The sequence below is a fragment of the Solanum dulcamara genome, chromosome 9 (assembly GCF_947179165.1).
Source record: "Solanum dulcamara chromosome 9, daSolDulc1.2, whole genome shotgun sequence".
NCBI lineage: Eukaryota > Viridiplantae > Streptophyta > Magnoliopsida > Solanales > Solanaceae > Solanum > Solanum dulcamara.
The window spans coordinates 52,427,388-52,444,948 of record NC_077245.1 but is presented as its reverse complement, the minus strand read 5'-3'; positions in this window follow the sequence as shown (position 1 = coordinate 52,444,948).

Here is a 17,561-nt window from a genome sequence, read left to right as displayed (position 1 = left end):
CGTCATGTCATGTCTAATCACATCTCCTCAATACTTTTTTGGTCTATCTATACCTCTCCTCCCACCCACTATATCCAACCTCTTGTAACTCCTCATTGAAACATTTGTGCATCTCTAATTCACATGTCAAAACCATCTCACTCTTACTTCATGTGTATGCATATAAAAATTAAATCAGTAAATTAAGAAAACTGCAAAATAAATACATCTAATTGATGAAAGTCTAATCTTGAATTATACACTAATAAGAAGATTAAACTAACATAAATATTGAACATAACAACAACGTCAAGATTATATTAGTTAGTTATTCTTCTTTTTTAATTTTCTGAATTTGAAATAAGGTATTCATGATATTTGAGGTTGTATAATGAAGACTGCTGTTACGATCCGATGTCAAAAACTAAGTTTCATAACTTGGCGAAAAATGTTCATTTAAGTAATTTTGTTAGAAAAAATAGGAATTAGAGTCGCCACTTAATTTTAGAAAAATTAAGAAACCATTTAAAAACAAAAAAAACTCTTTAAATAAACCAAAATAGAGTAAGGATTCAAACAATCCTCTAAAAAAAATTTACACATCTTAAAGAATCCGCTAACATGCGATTGACCGGTGAATTTTAAAGTTTGGCTAATTTCAAGAAAGCTTGAATTACTTGAAAAATCTTGTTTTTTAGAAATAACTAAAATTCTTTCGACGCTCGTAAAGTTTTAAAATAATTCTAATTTAACAATTTTATCCATAGTTAGGCTTTTGAACTAAATAATTAGTTCAAATTCAAACGCGGATTAAAAAAAACCTTGTTCAACAACTATGAAACGATATAGAAAATCCCCAAGTCATTCTTACAAAGTCCCGAAGTTCGTCTAAGAAGACAAATTGGCATACATAATTAACTCGAGTAAATAAGATAGTGAAATAAAAATAAAAATAAATCATTGAAAAACTTCTAATTTTCCCATTGAGGATTCATCCAAGTTAATTAAAAAGTCAAGAAGTTAGCAACAAATATCATGAATTCACAAAAGTAAAACGCTAAATAAAGTAAAGAATTAAAGTAAAAGGCATCTCCCATTTTTGCTTCGCGTAGCCATTGATCAAATAGGACCCTTTTAAGTCCATACTTTCAATTATTTTAGCCCTTTGGGGCTGCTGCTGCGATCTGCTATCATTCATGGGTTTTAACCCAACTATATTAGCTTCCCTTTCACACGGCTTGCCGGGGGTTGACTCGAGAAGAAGAGATGCAATTGAGAGAATGGGGGAGTCCAGTGGACTCGCGAGATAGTTCGTGCAAAGAAAAACGAAGGAAATAAGGATTAATAAATAATCAAGAGGGGCTAGTTTAACTCAAACAACTTTTAACAAAGTAAATTAAATCTCTTCCTAATGAAAGAAAAAATCAACAGAAACATAGAGGACAACTTCCAGTCCTAATACATTTCCGTCATGTTTAAACCAAGAAACAACATAATCATAAATTTCAGTCAAGGCATATATTTGAGCAACAGAAAATCAGAATACGTAGGGCAGGGATAATTAAATATTTGCCATAAACCTTAAGAGCTATATCTTTAGAGTGACAGATTCACACCAGCAAATAAGAGAACACAAGAGCTAAGAAAATTAAAATTATCTAACTTGATTTTGAAACATAAATTCACATAACATAAGAACAATTCAAGTAGCAATCATATCTGACTTTCAAGCTATAAGTAAATAGTTATTGGAAAAGGAGGAAAATTATTGCGAGGAAACTATAACAAAACCATGAATAAATAGAGAAAAGAAAAGGATATTACATGTACTCTTCAAAACATAAACAGAAGCAAGATGTATTTTTTACTATGCATGTAACTCTAATATAAATAAAGAATTGGACAAAATCATGGCTGCAACCTCCTAGGCAGCACATACAATAAGTTTTAAATTCAACAAACATTCGTAACGAGAGTGGCTAATATCACAAGGTTCAACACAAATTTTGAAATAAAAAAAGAATTGATTTGGAACCAAAATACTACCTAAAGATATAATATTCCAGCCACCAACATCAACAGATCTGAACACTTGGACTACGAGCATCCACAAATAGAGCAATTTTTTCGACATAATACTAGGGACGGGGAAACTGGAGAACAACTACAACTTAAAACAGATTTAAAGAAAAGCTTAAATCATATTAAGATCAAGTTTTTGAACCAAAATTAACTAAGAACAGACTATGAAAATACTCAAACTGATTAAATTATGCCAAAGGAAGCTCAAAGCTGAAATAGTTGTCCACTTAAACATGCTAAAGACTTAGATATGAACAAGTTAAAAATTTTGATATTGAACATATTTTAAAGAAAGAAAGGAAACATTTCACAACTTATCATACACATGGAGTTGATGTAAATCTTGAAGAGAGAGTGAGCAAATAAGGATGAAAAAGAGAGGGCTACAATAAACTCATTTCACGATAAGTAAGAAATCTAAAAGAAAAATGTCAACAAAGAAGCATGTTCCCACGAGATATTAGACAGAATGAAACATCGCTACATTCACACTTCAATAAATAACCTCATGCTTTAGACAACTAAGCAGATTAACGATGAATAATTAATGGTAAGAGTGGATCGCATACAACAGTGATCAAGAATCTGTAAAAAACCAAATTACATTCGACATGTGACTCAAAATGGAAGGAGCATGCTAGCAGAAAAAATAGCATATCTTAACCACCGCTATTGAATTTTAGACAAGTCACAAACCATACATAATTTACACTACCAGTGTAAACAAAGAGAGAAATTGGTCATCTTGTTTAGTAATAAGAAATCGAAACTAGTAATCTTACCAAGAAGACTATTCAACAAGGAAACAGGGATACGAGAACACAACATTTGTAACTAGAAATCGACGAGTCTTATGACCGGATTCATGCTTCAAACGACTTAAAAGCAACATTTTTAACTGTACTAAATACATCTAAAAGGGCAATAACATGTCAAGATTAGAATCTAACACTAAGACAAGCACTTGGTATTGCTAGAAAGGTAAACTAAGCTGAACATCTTGACAAGCAGCAGATTAAAACATGTGAGTTGAACCAACATATTTAGAGAAAAGACTACCTTTACAGTCAATTAATTATAAATGAGGCGAACCAACTGTTAGACCTTTGGAGCAACTAATCAGCATTTAGAACAAAAATTAAGCCAAAACTTAGTGAATAGGCAGGACATACGACATATGATCCTAAAACAAGGATTGAGCCAACAAGAGGCAAACATAAGCTATCAAACCGCATGATATTCAAAACACAACATGTGAACCAAATAAAGTCAACATTCTAACGCTATGAACTAGACGAGTATGTTACTACAACAAACAATAGTCAATTCAGACGAAACAGGGAGGGAGATTGTAATAATTATGAACTGGAGACATGCTATCATTTGGAATCTAGATTCAATTTAAAATGAGATCATATTCTATACTAAATGAGATGAGAAATAAGCTAAGATCGAAACAATAATAGAAAGAGCAAAATTTTAAACACAAATTGAAATACTTAACATAAAGACCTCATAATCTACTGAAACAATTAAGCTACTGGAAATATTTAAAGCGTAAAAAATATACTAAGACGAGAAAGATAATTCCTAAACTAATCATCTACACACAGCTAACAATTAAACATAATTCTAAAAGAAGGAAATAAGATTAAAGGAAAAATGAAAAGAAAATTACCTGACTCTGGGCAGCGAACCGGAACTCGAGTTCTCAGAGACGATTCCACCACCAAAACGTAACTAGGACAGCTGAGGGAGAGAAAAACTTTCTAGAAAAATTAAGAACTCCCAAACAGTGGGGCTACAGGTACGTATGGGTGCCCAACTCGAGCACCAGTCACGGCCTACAGAGTTGGGTCGTGACACTATACTAAGGCAAATAAGCTCCACAATAACAACATCATATGCATTCAACTCCACTTACAACACTAAAAAATAACGGAAACGATCACATACCTCCAATTATCCTAAAAACCCAATGAAAGACTAAAACATGATTTCTAACTCCTAATATATAAAAATAAGCTACCCAATCCAAATTCCAACAATCTCAACATACTTTCACACATTCAAGCTCAATCTAAAGGAAGGAAAGTCGTAGCCTACCTATAGGTTGAACATGTGTGCTCCAAAGCAATGTACCGGAGCTTTTCCCTTCTGAATGACCTCGAAATGCTACGAAGCTATCAAAAATAGAATCACAACGTCTTTACGGTCGTTTAGACATTAATTTTATAATTTTTGGAGACGGACCAATTTCGTTCTCTAAAATAGAAAATGTGAGACCCGCGTCCGGAATTGACCCCTAAAAATAGTCGAAAACAGCACCCCAAGCTCAACAATTTAATTTGAGCACAACCTGGGGGTTGAAAAATGACACGAATCGGTCATGCAATAAATTCCCAAATTTTAACAAAAAAGATGAATATGGAAGCATCTTTGATCAGTGATTTCTCACAAATGAAACCCTTACGACTCAAACCAGACATACTAAACGTTCCTTGCAAAGGACCCCAAAACTTAGCCTCAAAAATCACAAAAAACGGAGCTAAAATTAACAAGATACAATTCTCCAAAATTTAACATAAATTAAATCTGAAAATGACTAAAGGTATCAACTAGTTTCGTAAATTTTCCTTACATGAAGCCTCCCCTCAAGTTTCTGAGCTCACCAACGGATTTCCCAAAAAATTATATTAAACGTAGACCCTTGAATCACTAAAATTGGATTTATATAGACGAAGAAATAAATTCTCAATTTTTTTCAAAAATTAACTCCAAAAATGGGCATTGCAACAACTAGAATCAAGATTTTACCTCAATCGACTACCTTAATTTAGTTTCCGAGCTTCTAATATGTTCTCCTTGAAAAATGTCACAATTTTTTCTTTTGAATCACCCAATTTGGAGCTCTAGAACTCAAGTTATGGGGTTTTAAAGTTGGAAAAAATGCACAAAAATGGGAGTGCACCAGCAACTGTTGCACTTTGTTTTGCACAGTCCAAAAAATCTCCGACTGGGAGTTCGGGATTCATTTTGAACCCCTTGCACGTAAATAAGATATGCTACCTACCCAAATTCGACGTTCTGGACTCAATGACGCATTTAAAAATATCATACTAGTTGATTTTAATGAAAAGTGCGTTTACACCCAAGTGTCATTTTAAGCCACATTCAACAACAGGCCTCGAGATTAGATCGAAAGCCTCAGGAAGTGAACAGAGAGTCAATCTAGACCAAACTCGATATTTCAGAACTAACTGCGGTATTAGAATTTTCATCCGAGCATTTTTTCCATGAATGTTAACCAAAGTCAATAATAGGCTAACTTTTAAAGTCAAAAGAGCCAAATGGCCCCAAACTCGTATCGATTGCCTCGAAACTCATAACGACCATGCTTCTAGCCTAATTTGGCCATTCCGAAGATGATGGAATTGTCATAATTTGAATTGGAGGTCTCCTTGACCCAAAACTCAAAAAGTCACAACTAAACCGACTTAGGCCATCAAAATACCAAAACAGGCTTGGGACCTCTAAAAATTCAACCAACACTTCTTCTAGACCAAAAATCTTCCCTAAAATCCAATAGAGTAGTTGGAATTTCATTCCGAGCATCGAAATTCCAAAAGTAAACCAAAGTCAATCCTTGGCCTAAAATTCCTCAAAATCCCAACTCAAGACCTCAAATTTTCGTTATAACTCCAAAACTAATTCCATAAACTCTCCTAAGCCAATTTCCATATTCCGGAGCTGTTGGAATAGACAGAATTCCATTCGGAGACCCATATCTCTGCTTCACCCCAGATACCACTTTTGAACACTTAAAGTGTAACACCCCTAAAAAATTTTCCCTAAGATTCAGACCTTTCTTGTATCCGTGTAGGGTCGAACTCAATTATTGTGAAGCGTGTGCATGACTTAGGATGAGTTTCTAAGTAATTAAAGAGTGTTAGAGGTGATGTGGGGGCCATAAGGGATCCCTAGTACCAAGCTAAGTCCAAAAGGATTCGTCTTGGGTAAGTTGTCGAAGGAGTTGGTATAAGGGTCGACTTCTAACAACCATATCATTTGAAATATGATGATCTGGGTGGCCCACGACCTATTAAATTAAAGGTCATCAATTTTTCTTTCCAAAGACACCAAGAGTATAATTTTTGGAGTTCGGAGTCAAAAGATATGATGATCCTCAGACGGACGGGTACTGCCAAAATTTCAGGCCTAAGTTGTGAATGCAGGAAGCCTGGGCTTGGCGCCGCAGTGGCGCAACGCGCCACTATCGCGCTAGGAATAAGCCTCAGTAGTTTGGTCCCTGGCGCGGTGTGCCACTATGAGATGTGCAGGGTTTTCAAGCCTATTTTCCAGAACCCAGAAAATATAGGCTTGGCGCTGTAAGGGCGCGACGTGCCACTATCGCGCCACAAATCAGCCTCAATAGTTTGGTCCTTAGCGTAACGCACCACTATTGGGTTGCAGGGTTTTTCAAGCCTATTCGACTTGGTGCTGCAGTGGCGCGACGCGCCACTATCGCGACAAGAGTATTTTTAGCCTGTTTTCTGGATTTTTGAGAAACGGCAATTTGGGTATTTCCCCAAATTATATATACACTATCCTTGGACATTTTTGGGACCATTTTTCAGTCCCTCTCTCTCTCTCTCCAAAAGCCCTAATATTTTCCCTCTCTTCTTCTTCTTCTTCTTCTTCTCCAAATCCATCTCCAACAAAGGGCGCCTTCAAGAGTTTCAAGGACTCAAGCCTCCCCCATTGAAGGCCTAACATCAAGGTCTCCTCAAAAGTCTTCACAAGGTATGTAAGGTTAACCTAAAATATGGATTGAGTTCTTCCATATGCCCATGTATATGTTAGATAGGAGTTGTGAAAGATTTGAACCTTTTAGGATGGTTTTCTTGAAATTTTCCCTAAACCCTAAAATATCTTTATATACTAAAAATTGATGGATGATTTTAATGACTTGAGTTACTAAATATTTATCTTTCATATTATTGACTACAAATGTATCTTTGGATATAGATTTATAGGTATTGACTGTATTCTTGAGTTGAGTTTTGTTGGGAGTATGGATTCATGTCTCATTCACATGAACCCAAGATAAGATTTCTTTGTCATAATAGTCTTGAGGTTGAGAGGGATGATTTTGTGTATTGGATAGTTAGGTTGAGAGGGATGATTTTGATTAGAATGAAAAGAATGAATTGGATAGTTAGGAATGTCCTTTTGCTTCTACAAATTGAATATATGACTAAAATAAGGATTTTTGGAGTAGATATTTGATGATTAATGTGATGATAATGTTTGATGATGATGATGATGATGATGATGTGATGATGATGTTTGATGATGATGTGAATAATTATATTTGATGATGATATGAATGAAGAGGTTATGTTGATGAGGATGTTGTGTGATGAAGTGGATTGGAGTCTAATGTGATTATGTGGTATGTGATTTGCATAGCTTTAGTTGATTGGAGTCTTATAAATATTTTAAAAATAAATGATCTTTTGAGCAGGAGCTTTAAATAAAGAATGTGTGAACCTTTTTGCATAAACTATTTATACACTATTTTGAGTCTAAAGAATGATTATTTTAATCTATAATTTAAAAAAAGTTTAAGCATGAGTTGAGTTTGAGAAGTCTTTTAATTATTTTTGAACACAAGTATTTTGAGTATAAATGAGTTGAGCATTTCTACTTTAAAATGTCGATTTTTGAGATTGAGTCGAGATTGTATAAATTTTAAAGAGAAGGGTTTGATGATTTGAGATGAGTCAATTTAAAAGAATGTCCAATGAGGCCAGATTTGAGTTGAGTTTTGAAAAGAGTCCAATAAGACTAAATGAGTATTTTGAGTATCTTAATCACTTGATAGATATGAGCATATTGAGTCTTGGGAGGAGTATCGAGCACTGAATTAGGTAAGAGTATAGTCCATACTCGAACTATTAAACTACGTCGCCAAATGTAGGAGGGGATTGAACCGTTAAAGTTGGATGCTTCCCATTTTATTGTCCTGACATAATAGGACTTGGTTGGATTAGATCCATGATTGGTTGATTCATCCATACCCTGGCAAGGTATGAATGGATGCGGCTATAACATCGGTTTGTTGTACTATCACTCGCTCATATGGTGATGGTTATCAGTTAGAGAAACTCCCAATTGAATTGTTTATGCTTGATATGATTGGCTTGATTGTGATTGTAGATGATTGAGTTGAATTATAAAACATTGCATAGTTTAATTTGTATATTTATTGAGTTGAGTCCTTTGAGTTGATTGTTGAGTTGAGTGTATATGATCGAATTGGGTTAGATGAATATATGATTGGATTGTACATGATTTGGTTGGATATGTGATTAGATTGGATTAGATGATATGTGATTGACTTAGAGTTAACAGTATGGATTAGATTGAATGACTTAATTGGATTGTATCGTACCTGATTATACTGGATTGGAGGGTTTATGATTGGTCCTTATCTAAAATGTATTCTTACTTTAGACTTATGATACTTTGATTGAGTCTTTCTTATCTTTCTGATTTTGAGATATTTGAACCAACGTTATTCTTCCTTGAGGTATGTTTCATTCTGCCATATTACATACTCGTACATTCCACGTATTGACGTCCATTTGGACCTGCATCGTTTCATGATGCAGAGACAGGTTTAAGAGATCGTCAATAGTAGCACCTAGGGGGTGTTCATAGTTCGGTTTGGGTTGGTTATTGATTAAAACCATAACCAAACCAATTTAATCGGTTATTAAATGTCTAAAACCATAACTAAACCAAGTAAAATAATAACCACGGGTTTGGTTATTGTCGGTTTAGTTCGGTTTGGTTCGGTTATTCGGTTTATGACTAGCCGAGACAATTCAAATATTCTCTCTCTACATTCTTCAAATTCTTACGAAGCTCTTTTTTCCTCACGGCTCATAGAGGTTTGAAACAGAAAAGGAAACAACTTAAACATTCGAAACAAAAAAAGAAAACAACTTAAAATCAATTTAAAATTTGAAAAATTTCTTACAAACCTTCTCAAAATTTGAAAATCTTGTACTTAGGGTTGAGGAGTTGAGGTTGCTCTTGAGCCTTCACTGTTAGTCTATGACTGTGAGTCCGTGACTTTGTGAGAAACCAACGTGAGAGGAATATAAATGTAAAAGGAAAACAAATACTAGAGTTTTAAAGTTTTAACTTTTATCTTATGTTGCTGTCTGCTGCTTAAGTGCTTATTAGGAATTTAGGATTTAGAATTGGACTTGAGAATTGAGCTAATAGACTTGGATTGTTAGACTTGGACTGTTGTTTAGTGTTTATTAGAATTTATAATTGAGCTTGAGAGTTGGGCTTGGATTGTTATGACTTAAAAATAAGTAGATTAATATTAAATTAATAATTAAAAGGTATAAAATATCTTTAATTATTTATGAAAAACTAATATTATATATATAAATAATTATAAATTTTATGTATATAATTATCGGTTTGGTTCGGTTATTTTTTTCTATAACCATAACCAAATCAAATATTATCGATTATTCAAATTTAAAATCAAACCAAACCAAACCAAACCAAATATCAGTTATTTTATTCGGTTTGGTTAAATTTTTGGTTTGGTTTTGGTTTTAACCAAAACTGTGAACAGCCCTAGTAGCACCATTGAGGATCTATTCATACTCAGCATATTGGTGAGTCCTCCCCTACATTCGGAGAACACCGCTTATGTTATTTTTGCGTTGAGTTAGCCCTTTCATATTGATTTGAGGTAGCAATGAACATGTCATTGACACCATTTAGATAATAGTGATAGAGGGTTCATAGACTAGATAGTGATGGGTCATTTGAGTATTTCGTTCTTTGAATTATTCTTGTCAAACTATTTTAAATGACAAATATTGGAGTTGATTTGTTGGCCCATGGGCTTTATCCTTTGAGTTAGATTGATGATTTGAGTTATCCGCCAAATATTCTCTTTATTTTAAGTCTTCCGCTGATTGAATAAATGAACGGACGTGTGATCAGGCTATGTGGTTCGCTTGGGAGCCAGAAATAGTTCCTGAGTGCCGGTCACATCTAGAGTACCCTTTTGGGGCGTGACAAACATAGTATCAGAGCACAAAGTTCAAGAGTCCTAGGGAGTCTATGAAGCTGTGTCTAGTAGACTCTTGTTTATGGGTGTGTTGTGCACCACACTTATAATCAGGAGGCTATAGAACATTGAGAATTGTTTCCCTTCTTTCATATTCTGAGTTCATGCGATAGAGTTTAACTCTATGAAAGTTCTCTTCAAATTCATGCGTTGTTCATATCCATTCGACTACCCCTCATACTCAAGGTAGTTGAAACCGTAAATATGGGATTTTTATTGATGAGTTAAGATAACGTCTTGAGGAAATGAAGAGACTACACAAGGCTTGAGAGGAGCTAATTTATGTGTTTAACTCTATTGGTTTGGAAGGATGTACTCTCATTCATATGGATCGTGCGTTGAGTCAGAGCAAGATGTATCCTAGAACCTCATCTCTATATCTTAATTTGAATATTACCTTCGAGGAGGAAGTTGCGTATCTAGGTGATAAGTGTCACCATTCGATGGAATGTGATTCGAGGTATGGTGAACTATGGTTGGTAGGATGATTGTGGATTTAGAAAGAAGGAGTTAGGGGAGTAGGACTCAAATAGTGAGAATGGTGATTGATTGAGGCCTACAACTAGGGTGAAGTATCTATGAGGTGAGTAATGAGGTGTAATGAATGATTGTGATAGTGCTAGTTTTAAGATTTTATTTAGTAGGCTTGACATGACGTATGCGAGAGATTAAGATATTAACTTGAGAGAAGTGTATGCTATGAATGGAGGGGTATGTGACCCTCAAATGTAAATAGTGAGTTGATGCTAAGTTATTTGGGTAAGGAGAGGCTTAAAAATGTGCATATGAGATAGTGTAGAGTTATAGGAGGTTCTAAATTTATGAGTTACTTTGGGTGACTAGTTAGTATTATTTAGTTGATGCCTTTGAGCTAAGGGGGAGGTGATAGGGTAATAAACCAAAGTAAGTCTTGAGCTTTCAATTATGATGAGTTGACCAAGATGATAGTAGACGGAGTTGAGTGAGAGTAGATGGGGAAGAGTGAGTGTTCTTGATTATGATAGTTGTGTTGTACTTCTCTAGTTGAGGATATATGTGTGGAAGAGGAGTGAGATGAGACCTTGTGGTGTGCAATAGATAGGTAAAAGTATGTTAGTGTGTCTCCGAGTAAGAGCTCATACAATAATGGAGGTAGAAGTGTTAACGTAAGCATGACAATTCTTAGATGTGGTTGAAGTATTTAGAGTAATAGGCTTAGGTGTGTGGTAGTCACTATAAGAGTGATAGTAGAAGGCTATTGTTGACTTTTGAGGGAATGATTGGATGTATGTGAAGGGTGTTATGAGGCTTGGAAAGAAAGGGGAGCTTGGGCATCGATATATTGGCCTTACGAAATTGTGAAGGGGATTGAGGATGTCACTCATGAATTGGAGTTCGACGATTGATGATCTAGATGTTTGAATGATTCGATTGACAAAGTTTCGATGTTCTATTCGTGCCTAATAATGAGAATAACGAAGGTCCCTACTCTTGACTTAAATCGATTTGTTTATTCTCGAGCGGGGATAGTTGATTGTCTAAAATTCTCGATTGGTTGATTGTTGATTTGATTGAGTATCGATTGTTATTCATTCCTCGAGTGCATCTTTTCTTGATCTTTATTCGAGGATGAATGATCCCAAGGGGGAGAAATGGTAACACCCCCCAAAATTTTTCCCTAAGATTCGGACCTTTCTTATATTCGTGTAGGGTCGAACTCAATTATTGTGAAGCATGTGCATGAGTTAGGATGAGTTGCTAAGTAATTAAAGAGTGTTAGAGGTGATGTGGGGCTATAAGGGATCCCTAGTACCAAGCTAAGTCCAAAAGGATTCGTCTTGGGTAAGTTGTCGAAATAGTTTGTATAAGAGTCGAATTCTAATGACCATATCATTTGAAATATGACGATCTGGGTGGCCCATGACCTATTAAATTAAAGGTCATCGAGTCTTCTTTCCAACGCCACTAAGAGTGTAATTTTTGGAGTTTGGAGTCAAAATATATGACGATCCTAAGACGGACGGGTACTGTCGGAATTTCAGGCCTAAGTTATGACTGCAGAAAGCCTGGGCTTGGCGCCGAAGTGGCGCGATGCGCCACTATCGGGACAAGAACAAGACTCAGTAGTTTGGTCCCTGGCGCGGTGTGCTACTACGAGATGTGCAGGATTTTCAAGCCTATTTTCCAGAACCTAGAAAATATAGGCTTGGCGCTGTAAGGGCACGACGCGCCACTATCGCACCACAAAACAGCCTCAGCAGTTTGGTCCCTGGCGCGACGTGCCACTATTGGGTTGCAGGGTTTTTTAAGCCTATTCGACTTGGCGCTGCAGTGGCGCGACGCGCCACTATCGCGCCAGGAGCATTTTTAGCCTATTTTCCGGAATTTTGAGAAAGGGTAATTTGGGTATTTCCCTAAATTATATATACACTATCCTTGGATGTTTTTGGGACCATTTTTCAGTCCCTCTCTCTCTCTCTAAAAGCCCTAATATTTTCCCTCTCTTCTTCTTCTCCAAATCTATCTCCAACAAAGGGTGCCTTCAAGAGTTTCAAGGACTCAAGCCTCCCCCATTGAAGGCCTAACATCAATGTCTCCTCAAAGTCTTCACAAGGTATGTAAGGCTAACCTAAAATATGGATTGAGTTCTTCCATATGCCCATGTATGTGTTTTATAGGAGTTGTGAAAGATTTGAACCTTTTAGGATGGTTTTCTTGAAATTTTTCCTAAACCCTAAAATATCTTTATATACTAAAAATTGATGGATGATTTTAATGACTTGAGTTACTAAATATTTATCTTTCATATTATTGGCTACAAATGTATCTTTGGATATAGATTTATAGGTATTGATGGTATTCTTGAGTTGAGTTTTGTTGTGAGTATGGATTCATGTCTCATTCACATGAACCCAAGATAAGATTTCTTTGTCATAACTGTCTTGAGGTCTAGAGGGATGGTTTTGTGTATATGTGTATTGATTGGAATGAAAAGAATGAATTGGATAGTTAGGAATGTCCTTTTGCTTCTATAAATTGAACATAAGACTAAAATAAGGATTTTTGGAGTAGATGTTTGGCGATTAATGTGATGATAATATTTGATGATGATGATGATGATGTGATGATGATGTTTGATGATGATGTGAATAATGATATTTGATGATGATGTGAATGAAGAGGTTATGTTGATGAGGATGTTGTGTGATGAAGTGGATTGGAGTCTAATGTGATTATGTGGTATGTGATTTGCATAGCTTTAGTTGATTGGAGTCTTATGAATATTTTGAAAATAAATGATCTTTTGAGCAAGAGCTTTAAATAAAGAATGTGTGAACCTTTTTGCATAAACTATTTATACACTATTTTGAGTCTAAAGAATGATTATTTTTATCTATGATTTAAAAAGAGTTTAAGCATGAGTTGAGTTTGAGAAGTCTTTTAATTATTTTTGAACACAAGTATTTTGAATATAAATGAGTTGAGAATTTCTACTTTAAAAATGTCGATTTTTGAGATTGAGTTGAGATTGTATAAATTTTAAAGAGAAGGGTTTGATGATTTGAGATTAGTCGATTTGAAAGAAGGTCCAATGAGGCCAGATTTGAGGTGTGTTTTGAAAAGAGTCCAATAAGACTAAATGAGTATTTTGAGTATCTTAATCACTTGATAGATATGAGCATATTGAGTCTTGGGAGGAGTATCGAGCACCGAATTGGGTAAGAGTATAGTCCATACTCGAACCAATAAACTACGTCACCAAACGTAGGAGGGGATTGAACCGTTAAAGTTGGATGCTTCCCATTTTATTGTCCTGACATGATAGGACTTGGTTGGATTAGATCCATGATTGGTTGATTCGTCCATACCCTGGCAAGGTCTGAACGGATGCGGCAACAATGTCGGTTTGTTGTACTATCACTCGCTCATATGGTGATAGTTGTCGATTAGAGAAATTTCCAATTGAATTGTTTGTGCTTGAGATGATTGGCTTGATTGTGATTGTAGATGATTGAGTTGAATTGTAAAACATTGCATAGTTTAATTTGTATATTTATTGAGTTGAGTCTTTTGAGTTGATTGTTGAGTTGAGTGTATATGATCGGATTGGGTTAGATGAATATATGATTGGATTGTACATGATTTGGTTGGATATGTGATTAGATTGGATTAGATGATATGTGATTGACTTATAGTTAACAGTATGGATTAGATTGAATGACTTAATTGGATTGTATCGTACCTGATTATACTGGATTGGAGGGTTTATGATTGGTCCTTATCTAAAATGTATTCTTACTTTAGACTTATGATACTTTGATTGAGTCTTTCTTATCTTTCTGATTTTGAGATATTTGAACCAACGTTATTCTTCCTTGAGGTATGTTTCATTCTGCCATATTACATACTCGTATATTCCACGTACTGACGTCCATTTGGACCTGCATCGTTTCATGATGCAGAGATAGGTTTAAGAGATCGTCAATAGTAGCACCATTGAGGATCTATTCACACTCAGCGTATTGGTGAGTCCTCCCCTACATTCGGAGGACACCTCTTATGTTATTCTTGCGTTGAGTTAGCCCTTTCATTTTGATTTGAGATAGCAATGAACATGTCATTCGCACCATTTATATAATAGTGATAGAGACTTCATAGACTAGATAGTGATGGGTCGTTTGAGTATTTCGTTCCTTGAATTATTCTTTTCAAACTATTTTAAATGACAAATATTGGAGTTGATTTGTTGGCCCATGGCCTTTATCCTTTGAGTTAGATTGATGATTTGAGTTGCCCGCCAAATATTCTCTTTATTTTAAGTCTTCCGCTGATTAAATGAATGAACGGATGTGTGATCAGGCTATGTGGTTCGCTTGGGAGCCAGAAATGGTTCCTGAGTGCCGGTCACGTCTAGGGTACCCTCTCGGGGCGTAACATAAAGCTTATGAAAACTCAAAATTTCCAAAAACTTAACTTTTCATAGGATTTTCTAAAAATGAACACCCAGTACCAATCAAAAATGGCTCAGAGAAACTAAAGGGAGAGTTAAATTGGTCATTTTACAAAAATTCAAAAAATGACCTTCAGTTTCATTACAACATTCACTACTAAAAGAACTTTCATATGTGAAAGTAAAAGTATAGTCACAGCCTGGAAGGCATAAAATGATGAGGGTTCCAAGACCGCACGCTTTTCTAGAACTAGACACCCTTTAGGGTCGAACAACACCATCACAGAACTTAGGCTGAGAGTAAAATCCTCAAATTCACTTCCAACTCCAAAAACTCCTCTAGTCCTTTCTTGGGCTCCAACTCTCGCTAGCTTAGCCCGAACTTGACCAAAAACTCCGGATTTCAACTGAGGAAGACCAAACTAAACCAAAACCATTGAAATGAGCAATAAAGAACTATGGTAGATACAACTCACTCAAAATTCCAAATACTTGTCTTATGCTTCCAAATCCTTTTCTCTAAGACACTAAGGGCGTTCTGCCAGTCCTTAGCTATCCTGAAAACCTTCAATGCCATTCAAAAATTGCCTACCGAACCATACAACACCAGCATCGAAAGAGTTACTTACTCTATCTAAACATCAAAGGATGAAAACAAATAAAATAAGGAAATACCCTGGGCAAAGCCTGAAATACCATTCTCAACTTGAAAAACCAAGAACCCAAGCTGAAACTCACCTTCTGGAACTGAACACTCCACTCCAAAGGACAATGGTACCGCAAACGACAAGAACGTTTTCAGTTCAACCCCAATGACTCACTTCTCTCATAGAAACTTCTGAAAAACTGGCATCGTGTGCCCACAAAACACTCTGCCACTTTATGTCTGAGCCAATCCTCCTAGTCCAAGGGAAACCAAGCTAGTAGGACACAAGCATGGACAACCAATCAGTAATAGTCCAAGGGCATCTACTCCCACTTACAAACACCACAATCTACCGAGTATTCTGAAATCAAGCTTTCCATCCTGAACAAATTCAAAATCCCACACTCCACGAATTACCTTGAACTTATCCTATATATGAGATTTCCAACCAACATCTCCACCAGATAAGTAAAAGAGAGAAAACCTTAAATCTGTAGCCTATGGACTAGAAATATCAATAAGGCATAAAGAGGAATCAACAAGCAGAATCTATCGTAACTCCAAAGATGCTACACCTCCATGACATACTACCTTGACAACCAACCTTTCAACTACAAACTAATCGATGCAAAGTAATGAGGACAACTGTCTAGGCCAAGAAAACTAGAATGGTAGGGGGGTTACTAATCAAATTAAAGCTAGTTAAGCATAATTGTACAAACAACCATTCAACCACTAACCCAATGGGACAACCTCTAACTACGGCAACCTTCTAATCCAACCAAAACCACCAGTACCACAACTCCAGTATCAAACAAAGAAGGTCTATCCACCTATCTAACAAGCAATGGCACCACCGTAAAATCACTGGTAAGGGAGACAAAAAGGAAAAGCTAACTAGCCCGGCTGCAAACTCGAAACGGAACAACCAAGACAAAGAATGATGAGTTTCTCAAGCGATAGTACTCAAAATAGGAAATCAACATAGTCGATCCACTATTAAAAGAAATCAGCTACAGAGCTAAAAGATATGCACATGAGTCCAGATAAAGCAGTCACAATATTCAAGAGGTAACTAACAAGCCAAGTAGACACGTATGGTTATGAAAACCCCAAAATCACATAAAATGAGCACTATAGAGCAAAATAACAAAATTAGGCAACTACAACCAATACCTTGATCCTCAACCTCTAGTTGACCTATGGAAGCATAAAAGGATCCTAAGCGACCTCATTCTGAACACCTGAAGCATCACCAGCAAGACTTTGAGCACTACCTAAAATTAGAGGTGGCATAAAACCATGATACTGACCTAGCTCCTATGATCAGTGTAGATCTCGCATCAAACTTCATATAGGTAGTGCCTCTAAATCTTAAGGGCAAAAACTACCTCTGCCAACTCTAAGTCATTAGTGTGGTAGTTGCGCTCATAAAACGTAAGCTGCCTTGACGCATAAGCAATAACCTGGTCCTACTACATCAATACACAACCCAAACTAATGATAGATGCATCACAATAAATGGTGAATCCCTCGTCCTCAACTAGAAGAGTCAATATAGGAGCGGTGGTAAAAAACTCCTTGAGTCACTGAAAGATCCTTCACAATCCACCAACTATACAAATGGAACATCCTGACGAGTCAACTGAGTCAAAGGTACTTCTATGGTAGAAACTCCCTCAACAAAGTGCCTGTAGTACCCTGCTAATCCGACAAAACTATAAATCTCAGTCACAGAGGTGGGCCTGGCACAA